This window comes from Arvicanthis niloticus, chromosome 6 (genome assembly GCF_011762505.2).
Source record: "Arvicanthis niloticus isolate mArvNil1 chromosome 6, mArvNil1.pat.X, whole genome shotgun sequence".
Classification (NCBI taxonomy): Eukaryota; Metazoa; Chordata; class Mammalia; order Rodentia; family Muridae; genus Arvicanthis; species Arvicanthis niloticus.
This window is the reverse complement of record NC_047663.1, coordinates 90805063-90820850: the sequence shown is the minus strand read 5'-3', so window position 1 is coordinate 90820850 and position 15788 is coordinate 90805063. Positions and strand designations below refer to the sequence as shown.

Here is a 15788-nt window from a genome sequence, read left to right as displayed (position 1 = left end):
GGAGAAGGAAAGAGAAAATGGAGAGAGTAGATTTGTGACTGAATTGCGGTGCTGGGCTTAAAACATTGCCTCTAGAACATGGTTTTGCTTTGTTTTTAATTTTCAGGTTTCTCCACTGCCTTACAGATAGATGCAAAGAGAATGAGGCAACAAATATATCTCGCTTACTTGAGAGCTGGCGAAACATGAATGAAAACCGGTGACATCCGAGTCTTTATTAACCAGTGGCCAAAAAGCCTTTGAAACCAGTTCATCTGTCGCTGGCATTCTGTGAGCGGGTGACCTAAAAATATCCGTCGGCCCCTCGACAGGCCATTTGTCAACAGCATGGTGTAATTATAACGAGCTTTATTGACATCATAAAAATGGGATGCCAGGTGGTGTCCATTTCCACTCATTTAATTGAAGAAATGAAAGATCTTGTAACGTGGCATGAACCCAGCCATCTGTCAGGCAACAATAACACTTTGTCATAGCTGTGACCTTGACTCCTAAGGTGACCATTGGAGAGGAAAAGAATTTTATGATGTGAATGAGTCCACTGACTTACTTTATTCTTAGCTCTAATGGCATCAGAGAGGATGGACCGCTTTGTTCTCATGGTCTTCAGTGTGGGCTCCTCTAAAGCTGCGTGATTGCGTGAGCAAATCAATATGAACACTGTCTGAAATCATAAGCTAGGATAATAAAAACAGTAAGCCATAGCCTTTACTCTACAGTCTTTTGTTTGTTTGTCTGTTTGTTTGTTTTTGAGACAGGCTTTCTCTGTGTAGCCCTGGTTATTCTAGAACTCTCTCTGTAGACCAGGGTGGCCTCAAACTCAGAGATCTGCCTGCTTCTGCCCTCCTGAGTTCTGAGATTAAAGATGTGAACCACTACTACCTGAAAATAGCTTTTTGAAGTTAGGGTCAACATATATAATCACTCACAAGTTAAGGGGAAAAAATCAGAGATTTTCTATAAAACAGTAAATGAAGTCATGCTACCAACTATTTTCTGGCCCTATGACTCAGGATTCATGTATCAAAATAACATTTAATTGAAAAAATTGTGTGTGTGTGTGTGTACATATGTATATGGTAACCTGCCAAGTCCAGAAGAGGGTGTCAGGTCCACTGAATCTGGAGTGACAGTTTTACAAGGCACCTGCCGTGTGTCCTATGAACTGAACTTGGGCCTGCAAGAGCAGCAGGAGCTCTAACACTGAGCCATCTCTGTCTGTCTCAAACTTCAAGCATGAACTGAGCGTATTTTCATACTAAATGTACAAAACTTGGAGTACTGGCGAGGCACATTTCATAGCAAGTCTCATTTCTATAAAGAGGAATGTATTCCAGGAGCTTACACAAAGGATGTAAGAAAAATTATTTGCAAACATGATTGTTTTTTCTGCCCCTTAACTTTTAGCTCTTTAACCAGGACCTGCCAACACAGACCATCTTCCCACCAAAGCTGTGAAGAAGGTAGCCTGGGTCATCCCTGAGAAGTATTGTTCACACATACATAACAACTTCCATGCCAGCAAGCACTTGCAGAGGGAGAGCAAGCAAGAAACTCCCCAACAGGATGGCAGGCATGTCACACATCTGATGAAGTAGACTCAGAGAGGTCCCAGGAGAGGTGTTTCCATCAAGATGTTGGAGGAGGAGCGAGGAGAGAGAATCATGGTCCTGGGGTCTCAGCTGTGGTTTGGACAATTATTGAGATCTTAAAAACCAGGGAAAGGGCTGAACCTTCCGGGCTTTGGTAGTTTCCCAAACTGAACATTGCTCAGACCTACAGGGGGCATGAATTTCAAAACATCATGTGGAATGAGTTGAATCCTTTCTGCCATCTTATAATATTTTCAGGAAATCTGGAGACAACAAATTGTATTTCTTTATATTGTTACTGAGTGTGAGAGTGTGTGGTGCACATGCTTCAGGAGTCAGCTCTTCACGTGGGCATGTGGAGCACTCAGGGTGTCAGGTGACCTGGACTACTCACAGGGCAAGTGCCTTTGCCTGCTGGCTCATCCCAGTAGCCTCTCCTGTCTTTTTAGCACCCATTATACTAAATAGAACTGACTGACCTTATGCATACCCACCAATTTATAGCAGACGTAGATGATTCCAGGCTCTCAGCTGTTCAGAAACTCCTCAGAGGATTTCTGACGCTGTGGAGTGTCAAAGAACGCTGCTTTCTCACATCTGTGAGCTCTCGGGAAGTGTTGCAAAACCTTCATGCTTAGAATAGCAGTGTACGGAAATGTCACATGAAGTACTCTGTGATTCATGTATTCTGTGATTCAAAACCAGGGGAAATTATGGCCTGGAGTTAGTAATCCGGATTGTGATTAACCTGGGAGGGCTAAGGGGTGAGGAAGAGGCACAAGTGAATTCTGGGGTGCTGGTGGCTGTTCCTTGCTGAGTGAGGGAAAATGTTCCTCTTTGGGAAAATTCATTGTGCTGTATTTGATATTTGCAGCAATCCTCCTGCCTCAGTCTTAAATGTGCTGGAATTACAGGCATGAGCCACCACTAACTAGTATATTGTATGTTATATATTGTAGGATATAAGATTTTTTTTTGGCCTTATGCATACAGTTCAAATCAGAATTACCTAATAAAAAATTTAAAACTAGAAGTTATTTTAAAGAATAGTTTTCCAGTCACAGAAAAGTTGAGAAGCTAGCTCAGAGTTGCCATATCCTTCACTCTCTGTCTCCCGGCTATTGAGGCCTTGCAATGGTATATGACATGTATTATACTAGTAACAGAGGATCCTGGTTCTGTTCCCAGAACCCAAGTCATCAGCTCACTGTAACAACTGCATTAGGGGACCCAATACCCTCCGGCCTCTGCAAGCACTCCACACCATTGGCATCTGTACACATATCCACATAAATAAAACCAAATCTTTAAAAAGCAAGAACTTTATATTGATTATCACAAAACAAAGCTCATAGCTGACTTAGACCTTCTCAGCACCCCGCTCTTGTTGTGTAAGCCACTGTGCCTGCCTTGGCTCTGACCCGCTCAGCTTTTCTGACTTTTGATGGCCTGAATGCTTTTGGGGAGTGCTGGCTGGGAAGTATGTAAGATGCCTCTGTAGGCTTAGATTTTTAAAAAACCTACTTTAAATAAGGAATGTCAAATGCTTCTACCCAACCCCTTCTAACCCACCATCCAAAGGTAGTGGGGAACAGGTGGTAAATAGAACAAGGGCATGTGGGCCTATTTAGAAGTAGTTCCTGTGGGGGGCAATTCCAATCTCCATTGTCAGGGTACCAGCAGTCCAGTTCAGTAGTGTCTGGATACCAAACATGAATCAGCAGCGGTGGCATGGTCCAGTAGAAACTGCCAGGCCTCCATTGATTCAGCAGGAGCAAACAGGACCAGCCAAGACACCAGGAGTTTTCTGCCATGAAAACTTCTCAGTGAAGTGAAGATCAGCTGAAACTGGAGACCAAGAAAGTGTTGCACAGCAAGCCCTGCAAGCACGCCATCACTGTTTGTTGAGTCCTATTTGTACTCTCTCCAAACATCACATGTCCTCTCACAGGTCTTGCCTCAGCAAAATACCATGTGAGTCTGCATCACATGACCCAACCAGAAACTTCCACTTCATACCTCTCTAGTGGGATTTGTCTCTAGTGGGATTTTGTCTTTTTTTTTTTTTTTTTCCATTTGACATGGGTCTCAGGTAACCCATAATCCATCTTGGCCTCATACTGGATAAGTAACCAAGGATGACCTTGGACTTCTGATCTTTCTACCATCTTCTCCCAAGTGCTGGGATTACAAACACATACCACTGCATCCAGCTTAGACTCGTGTTTTTCTAATGTTGAGTCCTGTTATGGGTTTGGAGAGGTTTAACAGTCTTTGGCAAAGTGGAAACTTAAGGGTTCTTTGGAAAGTCGTTTGGATGGTGTTTTTCTGGGCAAACACATGAAAAAAATGTTTAGCTGAAGTGGACACAGGTGAAAGGCTAAGGCAGACTCATGAAGGAAGGTTTGGCAGAAGCAGACACAGGAGAAAGGTTGTTCTGCTAAAGCAAGCACGTGAAAAGATGTGTGATATGCATGTATTGGTCTGCCTTTCATTGGGTAGTTGAGCTGCATTTGTCGGGACTCCATAGAGAGAAATGCACCAAAAAACTTCTGGTGGTGTGCTGCAGTTTCTTGCCACTTCCTCAGACTTGGGCTGATTGGCAGAGTGATGCCAGCTAAGACAGACAAAGGTGCTGAGACAAGACCCACGAGGACACTTGATGCTTGGAGGGCATATGAAAAGGACTCAACAGACAGTGGGTGGGGTTAGAGAGCTAGCCATACAAGGCTTGTAGGTCTCTCATCTTTGCTTTGATGAGAGAGGCACAGCAGAGAACTTCTGGAGTTCCTGCTGGTCCCTCCTGCTGACTTGTGCTGAGGCTGAGTCCCCAACGTCTGTGCTAGGTGGTGCCACCGCTGTGGATTCCTGTTTGCTATCCTAACTCTACCTAACTGGACAGTCTGTGTAGCCATGAAATGTTCACTAGTGGATCGAGCTGCCACTGCTGACCTGTGAACTGAATTTCTGATTTCCTGACAACACAGACGGGAGTTGCTTCTAAGAACCATTTCTAAACAGGTCCACTTTCCTGGTATTCTTTCTTTTTCACTACCTCTGGTGGGTGATGGGCTACAAGGGAGGTTAAAGCACTTAAGAACCATCATTAAAAACTGGATTTGAAAAAATTAAGGTTACACCTTGGTAAAAAAACACTTTAAAAAAATGATTCTGCCTGTCAGGTACCTATGTACCTATGTCATGTTGTCAGTAGAAGCAGGAACTCTAGTTGTGGGTGGCACCTGGTAGCAGCCCAGATAAACCCACTTGGAAAAAGAAGACTTTTTTGCTCCCCCCACCATTGTCTTTCTTGCTGGCAAGTTCATCTACTCTGTTGTGGTAGCAATCCATCTGTAGACTGAAGACCAGCAGATCTTCAGGAGTCTTCTAGGCCTTAGGGCCAGACTACTGGAGTCTTGGCTTCTCCACTGTGAGACAGACATTGTTGGACTACCTGACTGCGTCCTGCGAACCAGTCTAATAATTCTTCCCTTAATAATGCACCCATTCTAAACTTTTAAAGAACCCTGGCCAATGGCACCACTAGTAAACATTTTCTGCTTTTTTGTTTGTTTCATTTTATTTTGTTTTTGAGACCAGGTTTTACTCTGTACTCCCTGGCTGTCTTAGAACTTGCTTTATAGATAAGGTTGGCCTCAAACCCCCAGAGATGCACTATGACTGTCTCCCAAGAGGTGGGATTAAGGGTGTGTTCCACTACACTCTGTCCACTGTTCTGGATTTTTAAATTGTTAATTAATTTATTTTAGATAAAGTCTTGTTGTGTCAGGATAGTCTTGGATAACCTTGGATAATTTCTAATTCTAGCTTTTACCTTCTAAGTGCTGAGATTGCAGTTATGTGCCAATATGTCCAGTTTTATGTAGTGCTGGGGACTGAATTCGGGGTTTTATGAGCATCAAGCAAGTACTCTACCAACTGCACTACAATCCTAGTCCAACTTTGTGGGTTTTTTTTTTTTTTTTTTTTTTTTTTTTACAGGGTTTTAGGGTTTCTCTGTGTAGCCCTGGCTGTCCTGAAACTTGGTTTGTAGACCAGGCTGGCCTTGAACTCAGAGATCTACCTGCCTCTGCCTCCTGAGTGCTGGGACTAAAAGCATGTGCCGCCACTGCTACTGCTGCTGCTGCTGCTGCCGACACTATCACCACCACCTCCTCCACCACCACTTCCACTATCCAGCAACTTTTTGGTTTTTAATAGACAACTGAGGATCAAATAAAGGGAACAGGTAAAGAGAAAAATATGGCATTTAAGGTGTCAGAAAAAGGCTGGGTAGGGTGAAATCTCAGCTCTTAGAAGACTGGGGAAGGATCATGAAGTCAAGGCCAGCTTGGGTTTCGTAGAAAGATTCTCTTCCTCCCTCCCAAAAAATAGGGTCAGGAAATCAATCCAAAAACCAGAAAATTGGCTCTTGTCTCCTGAGTGGAAGTTAGGGACAGTCGCTCAGGCTGTGGGGCTTTGCATCATCTCCACAGGAAGATGACAACCTCTTCCCAGGGGAGACTCACTGTCTTCAGTCACACTTCTCTGCCTCTTTTGTGTATGGAATCTCTGCTTAATTTAGGGAAAATGTTCTCTGAAAGACTGCTGAAGCCAGGTCAATAGGTGTGGTGTCATGTGACATTTCAGCGCCTCTAGTCACCGGGAGTAGCCTTTCCTATTTTCCCAACCATCAGCTCTCAGAACCTCAATGACTCTGTTTATCTACATTTTACAGGTCATGATAAGGCTCAGGAAAACTTAAAAGGATCTGCTAAGATCATAGAACAAATTAAAGTCGAGAAAGCCAAGCTGTAGAACGCATTCCAGCCCAGCTCCCAGCATCCCATTCACAGTAAGTACCCTTCCCCCCTGCACAGCTTGGTCTTGTGCTACATGGCCCAAAATCATTTGCAATTTGTTGTGTTAATGTTGCCTGGAGAGACTTGAGCAAACGTTCACTCAAGATAGGGCGGCAACAACAGACTACGTAACGATTCCATCTAATTCCGTCGTTGTGACCCAGTGTTTGTTGGACTGCTTACAGGAGCGTGGGTGAGGGGTCACTTATAGGAGTGTGGGTGACCTCAGAATGGCTCTGTCATGGAAAAGTCCCACCCCAGCATGGGTAATAACCTCCTGAAAGCTTTATAGAGTCTCTGCTTCTTGTAATCTTCCATCTAGTATACACTCTGCATTCTCAAGGTCATGAGCAGCTTGGCGGAACTACAGCCAGCTGGGAGCGGGTACAGAGGCAGAGTGAGGCTCTGATGGCCCTCCCCCACTCCTACCAGGGGCTCAACAGTGCCCGCAATCTTGGCTGTTCTGCATCAGATGCCCAGAGGACAGCATCCCATGATGTGATTGTTAGCTGGTTTGCCCAGCAGACTCCAGCAAGGCTCAAGGTGCCACATTAACAATGAGGGTATGGGTTCTGAGGTGAACATGATTTCAAAAGCTCCAGTCTAGGAAGAGGGATGTTGAAGAGAGAAGCAAGCATACATACCGTAATTCCCACAGGATGTGCACTTTTGGACTAATTTTCATCCCACTGCATTTGCCCAAACCTTTCATTTGACAGGCGAGGAGGATGAAGTTCAGAGTCCTGAGTGGACACTGTTAATTAGTGGCCAGGCTGAGCTTTTGAACAGACTCAACCTGACTTTTACTTTCTACCATATGCGATAGTGATAGCTCCCAAGAAACCCCATTTATTCTCGAATCTCAGAAACTATCCTCTAGAGCAGTTAAGACGTGGGAGTCCTTATTAACCCACACTGAAATAAATACATTGAGAAATAATCCGTTGTCTTTTTCACAGCAATAATTTAAAGATCGGATGAGTCTTTTCTGTTTGACTGCTTCCCTCACTTCTGTCACCTTTTGCCAAGAATATGAGGTATACAGATGGTTTTTCAGGATCCCAGGAAGTCCCTGAAGGGCTCTAGTAGACCTGAGCATGACAAACATGGCACTGACAGATTTTGCCTTTTACCTTTCTCCTCCTTGCTAAAAACCATTAGACTACAGTTCTGAGGATAGCCCCAAGGTCCAGTCCCTTATTTGGCCACTGACTCATTCCTGAGACAAAACGCCAAGGTCCAACAATCAGAATTAATTATTTCGTTAACATGTCCAATTGGGGTTTACCAATGTACCCTAGCACAGATTCCTGGCTTTTCCTTAAAAAACCCACTCCTGCAAAACAACAACAACAGCAACAACAAAACCAAAACAGCAAGCCCAATCAAACAACACTCCTCAAGCCCAATCAAACAACAAACAAACAAACCTGCTTGCTTGCTGGTGCTGCTTGCTGTCTGCCGTTGGGGTGATAAAGTTCCTCGTGCTGAGGATTTGGTGTCTGGTGTGTTCTGCACTGACCCAGGGGCCATCCTCTCTTGAAATTTCCTAGCACTAGGTTAGTTTTTTTTTTTTTTTTTTTTTTTTTTTTTTTTTATGGTCCTAGGGATGGAGCCCTGGGTTTTGTGCATGGCACATGGTAGCTACGCCACTGGGCTATATCACCAGACCGCAAATATGTTTATTTTTTTACCTGAAGTCACTTTGGAATCCCAGATCAAACTGAGTGGTAGCTGTCATTTATCGTGATACAGTGACTTCACTAAAGATAGCACTTACAAATGCTTCCTAGCAGTAAGAGCTAAGTCATGAGTACCATGTTCTGTAAACCATAGTGGTACATTTCTGCATGCTGTTTATGCTTCTTGAAAGTGGACTTGGTTTGAGAAGGCCCTTCCTTTTCTCAAACTCAAGCAACTTTGTTGGGTCTCCTCCAATAATATTTGGAGCTGGTAAAACAGTTCAGAGAGTAAAGGAGATTGCTGCCAAACCTCATGACCTGATTTCTGTCCCAAGGATGCCCATGGTAGAAGAAAACCAACTCCCGTGAGCTGTCCCATGATGTCACACACATGCCATGGTGTGTGTACATACACAGATCAGACACACACACACACACACACACACACACACACACACACACACACGAGAGACAGAGAGAGAGAGAGAGAGAGAGAGAGAGAGAGAGAGACACTAGTGAGCTGTCTCATAATGTCACACACATGCCATGGAGTGTGTATATACACAGATCAGACACACGCACACACACACACACACACACACACACACACACACACAGAGACACCCACATAAAAAAATTAAGTGAGTTCGCTTTTTCAAGACCTTTATTTACTTCTATATGTGTACGTGTTTTGTCTGCATGCTTCTGTTCATCATGTGTGTGGCTGTGGAGGTCAGAGGAAGGCATTGGAGACCCTGGGATTAAGTTCCAGTGGGTTGGGAATAGTCATGTGTGTGCCAGGTAAGTGCTACTAACTGCTGAGATATCTCTCCAAATTCACTTTTATTCACACACCTAGCCTCCAAGTTCACTTTTACACACACACACCTTTTAGGAAAATAAGGATATTTAACTTTTTTGTTTATTTATTTTGCAACGTATTGGATCAGCCCAGGGTCTTACCGATGCTAGATAATCTGTGTGTCAGCGAGCTACATCCTTAACCTGTGCCTGTGCCACACACCTGACCTGAGGACCTTTTCTCTTGCTGTTCCCTAGTTTGATACATTCTTTTAGAAACAGAGGCATCAGGCATTTAGGGGCAAAATCAGACCACTACTATCCATGCATGGCGGTCCCAAGTCCCAGGCTATTGTTACTAAAGTATTCAAAGCCTGGTGCTTACTTGCTTTATTTTCTTTTAAAACAATTTAATTTTTATTTCTATTTCTGTGTGTATGAGTGTGAGTGTATGATACATGTGTCGGACGCCAGAAGAGAGTAGTGGTCTCCGGGAGCGGGAAGCAGAGGAGCGTGAGCCGTCTGTTGTGGATGTGGGCAATGGAACGGAGGCCCTCTCCGAGTTCAGTATATGTTCTTAACCACTGAGCTATCTTGTCAGCCCTCTCTTTGTCTTTCTGTAGCTTAGCATACCACTGGGGTTTTGGTTTTTCCAATTTACCTTCCTGGTTTGATAGGAATTCTTCCTTAAAATCCCAAAGAAGACATTGAAGAACTGAAGTCCTTTGTTGTTGTTGTTTGAGTCTCTCTCTCTGTGTAGCTCTGTCATGGATCCCAGGCTATTCTCGAACCTACAGAGATCTGCCATGACAGGTGTGGGCCACCATGTCTGGCTCCCTTTTAAGAAGAGGTAATTGGATTTGGGCATGAAGTTGAGATCCTCGTCTTCCTACACAGCCCCGAATCCTGACGTGGTGATCTGCACAGCTTCTGTTCTTCCTCTTTTCTTATTTTTGAAGACAGGATTTAATGTTGCCCAGATAACATACTGCTTAAACTAGATAATGCACCTGTGCTTGCTAGGTTTGTTTCTGTCAACTTGACACAAGCTACGAGTCATCTGGGAAGAGGGAACCTCCTTCAGCAGAGACCTAGTGTGATAGAAACTCCATGGAATCTACCAGAGAAAATGCCCTCAGAGTGACTCATAGGCCAGGCCATGTGGCACTTTGACAGCTGATTGATGGGAAAGGGCCCAGTGTTTTTCTCTCGGGGTGTATAAGAAAGCAAGCTGGGCCAGCCTCGGGGAGCAGGCCAGGCTCTGCTTCAGTTCCAGATCTCAGGTTTCTGTCTTGAGTTCCTGCCCTGAATTCCCTTGATGATAGAAATTCAATGTGGAAGTGTAAGCCAAGAGACCCTTTTCTCTCCAAGTTGCTTTTGGTCATGGTGTTCGTCACAGCAACAGAAAGTAAAATAAGATAGTACCCAGGATGACCTCAAACTCCAGATCCTCCCACCTCTGACTCCCAGTGCTGTGATTATGGGGACTTATGGAATTTTCTAGAATGTCCCTGGGCCTTTATTCTTATGTTGCTACTTTGTTCCTGAGGAACTCCCTTCCTTCTTAAGACAGCCTTGAATCCATTGTCCACATCCTTTTCACTCTCTCCTCTTTAGCTTTTAAATTGCCTTGATTTGCCCCTAAACTTGATCTTCAAATCTGGTTCTTGCAAGCTCCCTGACAGGTTATATCGTCCCCTTTCTCAGTCAAAGATTTGTAAAGCTTTATAAAAAACTATCTGTGCCAACATGTCTACAGTCAAATTAAAGTTGAGTAGTCCCAGGGCTGGAGAGATGGCTCAGTGGTTAAGAGCACTGACTGCTCTTCCAGAGGTCCTGAGTTCAGTTCCCAGCAACCATCTGTAAGGTGAGCTAATGCCCTCTTCTGACATGTAGCTGAATGCAAAGAAAGAGCACTCATACATAAAATAAATATATCTTTAAAAAAACAGTTGACTAGTCCCTAGTAAGAGTGAGGTAATTATGCCAGCTCAGTAACTGAGCTGTTACAATTGTAGCTCTTGTAGATAGATGAGCAATATAAAATTTGTGTAATAAGGTTTTCTTGTAATTCATTAAATAATTGTTCACTTTTTCCTACTGATTACTATGTGTAAAGTTTATTATACATCTGTATACACATAAGTGTATTATATTTTCCTGTCTCTGTCTTGGTGACAAGCTCCTTGATGGTTTGACAGCTGTTGTACTCTAGGGAGGCGGTCACAGGGCCACCTACCAGTCCTTCAGCCAGACATGCAGGTTATTTCAACCCTGACCTTTTTGCTCACTCACCCCTGACTTCTACAGCGAGTGGCAAGCTCCAGGCAATCCTTGTTCCTATTTTTACTCATGTACATCCAAATATATTGACAGATCAATTCTTTTGTTAAGAACAAGCCAATTATACAGAATTTTGAATCAATATAGCAACCAATTCTTTGTCCAAAAAAGATAGCCCCATTTTTATTACTAATGTAAACAATGCCAGGATTTTGGGTTTGTATTTTGAAACATCATATCTTAAGAAAAGCCTGTGGTAGCCTCAGGAAACCAGTTTTGCTAGCTTAACCTCATGTAGCTTTCAACAAAAGCTGATTTGCTAAAATACCACAAAATGCAAGCAAAATTTTGAAATATAATTCCTTCATAGAGATTTCTTCATTTAAAATTTTTTTTCGCCGGGCGGTGGTGGTGCACGCCTTTAATCCCAGCACTTGGGAGGCAGAGGCAGGTGGATCTCTGAGTTCAAGGCCAGCCTGGTCTATAGAGTGAGTTCCAGGCCAGCCAAGGCTACACAGAGAAACCCTGTCTCGAAAAACAAAAAAAAATTTTTTTTCAAAAAATTGTCTTAAAATGCCAGTTTATTCTCTGAGAAAAATAAAGATTTTATGTCTCTTTAAAGACACAGACTTGGGCCAGCAAAATGGCTCAGTGGGGAAAGGTGTTTGTTGCCAAGCCTGATGACCTGAGTTCCAACCCAGGGACTCAAGCAGTAGAAAAGGAGAGACATAGTTCCTGCAAGTTGTCTTCTGGCCTGTGTGAGACACACACACACACACACACACACACACACACACACTTTTAAAAAAAGAAAATGTTATAAAGAAAAAAGACAGAAAAAAGCTATCATATGCAGACCATCCCAGCACTTAGTAGGTGGAAGAAGGATCAGAAGTTCAAGATCGCCTGTCATCGGTGGCGAACGCCTTTAATCCCAGCACTTGGGAGGCAGAGGCAGGCAGATTTCTGAGTTCGACACCAGCCTGGTCTACAGAGTGAGTTCCAGGATAGCCAGGGCTATACAGAGAAACATTGTCTCAAAAAACAAAACAAAACAAAACAAAACAAAACAAAAAGAAGTTCAAGATCATTTTAGGTTATGTAGTGAGTTTGAGGTCAGATTAAGTTACATGAGATCCTGTCTCAAAATCAAAACAAACCAATAAATAAATAATAAAGGAGACTGGAACAAATATCGGAAGAACTTTTACATACATTTATTTATTTATTTACTTATTTTGTGTATATGTGTGTACATATTAGATTAGCCTGGTCTACATAGTTCCAGGACTTCCAGAACTCCATAGTGAGACCATGTCTTGATGTCCCCGTCCCCAAATAGTACTATCTATTTCCTATAATACTGTGGCATTTTAAAACACTATTCTTTTACATAATATATGTGCACCTCCTGATATATGTGGTACCACCAGGGAAACTCCCTTAATAATAGCATCTGGCTATTTTCTCTTCCACAACCCTATCGGTTTTTAGATCCCTGTCTTCCTTCAGTGCACTTTCTTCTCTAAATTAAGAATACGTCACTTGAGGCAATTTAGTATCTGCACGGAGACGTTTGCAATTATAAGCCATTTATGAGGGTTGCTCAGACTGGACAGCCTGAGACTCAGGTCCGGATCCCAACCAAAGAACTGCTGCAAATGTCTAGCTTGCTTCCTTAGCGACTTCCCCGTTTCACTCACTCCTGTGAGTGGGTGCTGCTCCTGTCTTCGAGTAACCCCGAAACTGGCTTTCCTGGGTCAGTGCCTAGGGCCGACTTGCCCTTCACCTAAGTCCGAACGAATTTCTCCAGTTCCAGAAAGGGACAGCGCCTTTTCCGAATTGGGAATTTCTTCCTGTGTGAGGCCCGCAAGCACAGGGGCGGAGTCAGCGCGCGACGGGGGCGGAGCTAGCCAGTGGCGGGGCGGGGTCATTAAGGGGCGGGGCCGGAGCGTGCTCTAACGGTCGCGGACTCCAGGTGGTTCGCACACCCGGCTGTGGGAGGTAGAATAGAGCGTGGCCGCCGTCAGGTGGAACCCCGTGGATCACCTGGCTGGCCCGGAAGTAGCCGGTGAGCTGCGACTCAGACGGCCTGCTGTGGCATCCGTCAGTCCGGCCGCGCGGGCCGCGCTCCAGTTCTGAGAGCTAGAGCCTGAGCTGAGAGGAAACCCGCGCGGGGTCGCACGCGCCGACGTCCGGAAGGTTCGCAGCGGAGCGCGCTGCCCTCGGTCTGTCAGGTCCCTTCCAGTCAGGACTGGTTCATTCGTGTCTCTTCTTCCCTGCCGGGTTGCTTCTAGTCAGGTTCTACCCTGCCTGTTCCCCCCTGTCAGCTCCCTCCCAGCCGGTCCATTTCCTGTCAGGTCTCTCGCTGTCAGGGTTCCAGGTCACCATGTCGCTCGAGGTCAGGTCCATACTGTCAGGTTCCATCCAGTCAGATGCCTCACGTGGAGTTGCTTTGTCTCCACAGCGTCCTCACCCTGTCAGGTTCCCCAGGACAAGAATGACTCCCATAGCCAGGCAGTGGTGGTGCAAGCCTTTAATCCCAGCCTCTGCAAGAGGGGAGGCAGAGGCAGCCAGATCTCTGAGTTCCAGACCAGCACGAGTTCCAGGGCAGCCAGGGCCACAAGAGAATCCCTGTTTCGAAAAACAAGAAACAAACAAAATTCCAGAGACAGACAGAACTTTCTAGGTTTTGGGTTTTTTTCTTTGGTTTTGGGTTTGTTTGTTTGATTGTTTGTTTGTTTTTTCTTTTCTTTTCTTTTTCTCTTTCTTTTTTTGCTTGTTTTTTTGAGACAGGCTCTCCCAGGCTGGCCTTGTACTTGTGATTCTCCTGCCTCTGCCTTCTGCGTTTCGGATTACAAGCCAGTTCCACTCCAGGTTTCAGGAAATGGAGAAAGATGTTTTCTTTCTTCCTTTCTCCTTCTCTCCCTACTTACCTTTCTCTCTTTCTTCTTCCTTTTCATCTTCCCAGAATTGTCTGACTCTTTCCTTTCAAGTCCTTCCTCCCTTCCTTCCTTCTCGAGACAGGGTCTTAGGTAGCCCAGGGTGGCTTCAAAATTCACTGTGTAGCTGAGGTTAACTTTGAACTCTTGATTCTCCTACCCTCACTTCCCAAACGATGAGATTGTAGGTATATGTCACCATATCTAGCTGGGAGAGAGGTTTCAAGGAGAAAGGGATCTCAAGGTTCTCAAGGATAGGGACAGGAAATATCCAGAAGCTGACATTCAGTATGTATGTATATCATAGATCCTGGAGAGAAATATATATATATATATATATATATATATATATATATATATATATTCCTACAGATTACTTTCCATGGCTCCATGTTCCACTTATTTGCCCTTACTCCCCTTGGTTATCACTGTTCTTTTCGATATATCCAGGATTTTGCCTTTTCCAGAGTGACACACAGTTGGAATAATCAAAATACATGTTAAAATACTGAGTGGGAATGGAAAGATGGATCAATGGATGAGTGCTTACTACAAAAAGATGCAGATGTGATGAATTTGAATCCTAGCATCCACATAAAAGTGGGACATGGCTGTATTTCTGGGGGTTTGAGATAAGAGATCACTGGTGCTTGCTACCCTTTAGCCTGCCTGGCTTCAGTTTCAGTAAGAGAATGTCTCAACAAATAAGGCAAAGAGAAATAGAACTGGCTTCTTCCTCTGGCCTTTGTGTACATTCATGCACATACATGTGGACATAGACTATACATACCACACACTAATAATAATAATAATGTATTTGTTCTGTGTGAGTGTACAGATATGCAGATGCCACTATGGATGTTTGGAAGTCAGAGAACAAGTTTTGGGAGCTGATTCTCTCCTTCCATCATGTGATTTCTGATGATCAGATTCACGTTGCCAGTCTTAGTATCAAGAGACATCTTACTGATTTTTATGTTTAAAATTTTTTTTTTTTTTAAAGAAAAGCAGTGCTAGATAGTACCATAGAAGGCTACTAACTCCTTTGTCTTCACCTTGGGAATTTTTCCAGTGTGGTGGCCAGGAGGCCAGCTTTCTAGTGAACAACTCAAGAGTGTTTGGAAGAAAGGATACTTGTTTTCTTGCACTAAGAGAAAGGAATTCTAGTCTTATAAAACATTGTTACAAAACTTGTAGTTTGTGGTGAGAGGTTGCAAAGATACTCTGTATAGAAATAACATCATGGAGAAAACTTCCTTAGCATCAATCTGTAGAATAAAACAGAAACCATAGGAAAGTCATTTCCAAGTTCTCTGGAAGCTTCCTTTACCTAGAATAGCAAACTATAAACCACACTTGTTTCTATAACTTAAATGCTATAAATGTAGTATTAGGTATCAATTAGAATTCATATTTATCCAAAAAGTTAGCTGAAACAATATTATGCTCAAGTTACAAACTGATTTTTTTTTAGGACTTCATTTAATTTAGTCTACAAGTACTTAGTAGCAACTATGTGTGAGACTCTGAAGTACCTAGCAGTTTGTGGTTACAATAGAGGAAGAGACAAGGTATAGCTCTGAACTTATGAAGCAGCTTTATAGGAGGAGACAGAAGCAGAGGATG

At 43.7% G+C, this 15788-nt stretch overlaps 1 protein-coding gene across 6 annotated transcripts in view; it reads left to right on the top strand.

Moving 5' to 3' along the window:
* Positions 1 to 6347: 6347 nt before the first annotated feature.
* Positions 6348 to 15788, top strand: part of Meiob (meiosis specific with OB-fold) — a 42152-nt gene continuing 32711 nt past the window's right edge. The window contains exon 1 of one of the 6 annotated variants that reach the window (XM_076937184.1): positions 6348 to 6447. The gene's annotated coding sequence lies outside the window, so the exon portion shown is untranslated. Of the gene's footprint in view, positions 6448 to 13151; positions 13449 to 15788 lie in introns of those variants that run through there. The other 5 variants (XM_076937186.1, XM_076937183.1, XM_076937182.1 and 2 more) reach the window with 5 other exon arrangements.